We start from the raw sequence: 4,333 nt of genomic DNA on the forward strand, positions 1-4,333 counted from the left end.
ATCAATTACCACATGTTCCACCACGAAAGTCTGCAAACACTCATCTGAGAGATAAAAAGACGAAAACTTGTTATCCTGTAGACTGAAACATTCCACTATCTCTTGTCAGATCACAATGAAAGTTGTAAAAAAATAAAATACCCATTTCAGCAAGAAAGGTGTAAGGTTCCCTCTTGCGGTGCGCGCCAAAGTTCAATTTCCGGCTTTGATCACCCCTGGAAGTTTATGACGTCACGGCTGAATTACACATAAGGCAGAGATAAGGATCGCTGTCTTTTGTCATATTTTATTTACTGCTCTTTTCAAGGAAGCGAGCAAGATTGCGAAACGTGATGAACGCGCTAGGATTGGAGGTTTTCTTTTAAAGTCTGTTAATTTTATCTTCAAGAGGTATAAAAGTGCAAATGTCAATTGAATATTAGAGCAAAGTAACAATTTCTTACCATACGTTATCAATAGACCTCGGATTTTTAGATTCTAAAAAGTGTTCTTTTAGGTTTCTAAAATAGGCTCTAAAAATCCCAAAATAGGTTCTAAAATGCTAAAATAGGTTCTAAAAATCTTAAATTAGGCACGAGGTTCCAAAGGAAACTCAAAATGCTTCAAAATTCCTGAAAAATACTGATTTGGTACATCTTCAAAAACAAAATTTCAAAAGAACCGTAAGAAATTTTAATAGCTATACGTAACAACCAAATATTAATTTTCTAACAAAATCTTCATTTGCATAAATCATTTTCAAAATTATCCACAAAGTATTGTAATCCTATATTTGTGTTGTTAGCAAAAGTTACTTGTTGATCTGAAGAATGAATCAAGTATCCATTATTTGCTGGTGGCTGGTCACTGGGAATTCCTTGAATTCCGGAAATTGTACTTGAATCATTGGCTCCGGAAATTCTGCGTGAATTTTTCTGCATAGACTTGAAAAATTGAAACTTTTATTAATCCAAATCTCATTGAATTTACATATTTATAAATGCCCTGACGGTTTTGACAGTTTAGTTTTTATTTTTATCGAAGAAGGAAAGGAAAAGAAGGCTGCTTGGGAAATAAAGGGAGGGAATTGACAGAAAATGTGTTTCAAACACATTAGTCATTGATTTTCTTGGTATCAAACCGAGCAATTACCTCTGAGTGACATAAAAATCCAGAAGAACCTTAAGACATAGGCGTAGCTACGGGATGTGCCGGGTGTGCCTAGGCACACCCTAATGGGCTGCTTTATCAAAGATAATTAAATACAGATATTTCAATAAGAGCGGCAGTTTGTAAGTTGAAAATGTCATTACTTGATACAAACGTGTGCATTATCGCTGATGAAACGGGTGTCTATAGATTTTCGATTTTTTGATGTCATTGGAGAAGGAAGATATTTACTGCATTCTACTCTGTACTACAGCGCTTTTCTTCTATACCTGTCACAAGCTGCACGTGTGAGAGAGAGCTTTCTCCAAGCTTACCCAAGTAAAAACTAAATTAAGAGCAACTCAGAAGCAGGATAGATTGGAAGCCCTGCTCTTGCTATTTGTGGAACAGGAAAAAGCTTAGTCTATTGATGCAAATGAAGTTATTGATGAGTTTTGGAATATTGTATAAATACCTTTTGACAGACGTCTCATGTTATAGATGACGTGTATTTTGATGTATTTGTTTCTAACATTTATGAACATTTTGTGTGTGTGTAATTTCTATGCAATTTGATTTTTTGTACTACAGATATTCAGATTTTTTTTCAACTGTCATTTAGTGAATTTATATTCCTTTACAAACATCAGTGCAGTTAAAGAGCCAAGTGAGTGATTGTGTTGCAAAATATGCTATTAAAAAGGTACAAGACCTCATTTTTTTCTTTGTGCACACCCAAATATAAAGTTCTAGCTACGCCTATGCCTTAAGATGTATAGGAAAACCTAAAAAAAGGTTTGATTTACGAGCATAAACCTAAAATAGGTTCTAACAAGCAAAATAGGTTATTTTAGGCACTATAAAACTTCATCAGTTGTTTCGTTTTTTAATAAAACGCTGACGTAACTTGTTATTTCTTATTTACCTGCTAAGGAAAAATAGGTTAAAAACTTAAAATTCGAGGTCTAGTTATCAACAGGAGGCAAGCCTCATTTTCGGTCTCGTCTTAAGTTTACAATGCATGTCTCGTTCTTGTCTCGATATTTGAACTCGAGTCTCTTCGTTTCGATCTCCTGAGGTGTTGTTTTAAGTCCACTTTATGCACTGTAAGGCTAATCGGGACTGGACCTAGAGTTTAAAGTGAGATCCGAACCACTATGTTCCTCCACCTGGTATCAAACACGGGACTCCATGATTTTAAGGTGACGACGTTAGTAATACACCACCGGGAAGGTCCTATTTCGATAGCCTCTCGAGTTAGATACAAAAACACAACATTTTAAAAGCATAATACAAAACACTCATTGCCCAGCTAACCGCTCCATGGCACATTTGAATAAGTCGCATCATAAACCAGTATGGATTTAGGCTAAATTTCCATACATGTGTACATATATTACAATGTAATTTATTCAAGTATCGAATGATACACGAGATTCTCGGACAGTAAGTAGAGGTATGTGCACTGGCGCACGCAGGATTTCTTTTCGGGGTGTGCTGAAATTGTAAATGTGGCTACCTACTTTCTAGGGGGCGGAAAACACAATAAGATATTTTGTTTTTTAGAACTTTCCACTCTCAAAAATGGTAATCGGGGGTAATTACAAGCGAGTTTTGCATTTGCCACCCTGTTCTTCCCGAGTTTTTCACTGTTTTCATTTGGAAATGTTGATTTGCTTAAAATTTCGGAGGGGGATGTAGCCCCATCAGCCCCCCTCTGCGTATGCCAATGGGTGTCAGTAGTGTCTAGAATTTGAGATTTTTACACTGTCGGCAAATTTCGAACATTTCCTGAATTGGCCGGGCCCCGAACGTCGAGATTTCAAAATTTTTCCACCGCATTGATTGTACATAGAAACGTCTATTTCGTTCCCACCCTAGTTCTTTAACACACACTATACTCATCATTACTGGAACATTTCTGAAGGACTGTCTGAAAACAAAGGAAGACAGAGGAAGTTGGAGAGGGGAGTTCCCAATATGAAAGCTGAGTCGAATTCTTACGGAGTTTGCACATTCTTCAAAATACCAGGGTGTGATTCAATTTCCTCTAAAAGTGATGTCATATTTTTTTTACACGCACCGATGCGTTTCCGTTTCTTAATTCTTAGAATCCACGTGCTTTGTGTCACTCTAGAAACTTCCAATCTTATCTGCAGTTCAAAACGGAAACAAATAAATAAACATGGCTTATATGGTGATGGATCCACCTTCTCTTCTCTATTGTGGCTGGCTTGTCAAAACGAGTACTTTCTGCCGACCTCACTGGTGGAATGATTAGCACAGCACGCCGATAAAACAGGGATCCCGGGTTCGAATCCCGGTCTGGGCATGGGTTGTATTTGTGAGCGTCCCTTCATAAATTTCATCATACTCATCGTCGCGATTAGCCAAAAATGGCAGAAAAGCGTCGCTAAATAACAAAAATCTAATCAAAATCTAGTATTTTTAGCAGGGTGCGGTATGTAATATTATCGGTGGAATGACTTAGTAGTTTTACTGTCTTAAAAGTCTTATCGATGTAGTTCCCTAGAAAATAAGTTTCCATTTATTTATTTATTTAAACCTTGTATGTAGCATCCCCCCGCATATTATGTTTGCTAGTAATTCTACTTTAATTGCGTAAATTCTAATTTTCAGTTCAAATGTAATGAAATCGACGCAATTCTAAGTTAAATTCAAAACTCAAGCCAGGGGTGCCTACAGGGGGATTTTATGGCGCAGGTTGCGCCATCGAGATTTTTTGGGGGGGATTTTTTTCCCTTCAAATAATATAAAATTCAACTTTTATATCTTTTCCAAAATATATGTAAAAAATTTTACACCTTAAATGCACCATATTTAATCCATTAGATGAAGAAATGAAAGTGTTTAGGGCATTATCAAAAAGGGGGGAGGGATATCGAACTCGTACATATCAGGCCTTAATTGACACATGCGTTCTGAGAAGGATTCGGAATTAAACTTTGGGGGGGGGGGATAGTATCCAACTGTAGGTCTTAGATTATGGCGAGTACTTTAGTTAGAGGAGGATTGAGCATTAAATTGAAGGGGGTATCCATTTCTTGGGTATTACTATTGTCTTAGACTGTTGCGGAAATTCTGGTGTGGAGACTGAGAATTAATTTTTTGGAGGATGCAATATCTACTCTTCAATATTAACAGTAAGTCTAAAATTGGCAAGGAAATTTTGGTGGTAGGATTG

This window comes from Lepisma saccharinum, chromosome 4, assembly GCF_977018435.1.
Source record: "Lepisma saccharinum chromosome 4, izLepSacc3.1, whole genome shotgun sequence".
Taxonomy (NCBI): Eukaryota; Metazoa; Arthropoda; class Insecta; order Zygentoma; family Lepismatidae; genus Lepisma; species Lepisma saccharinum.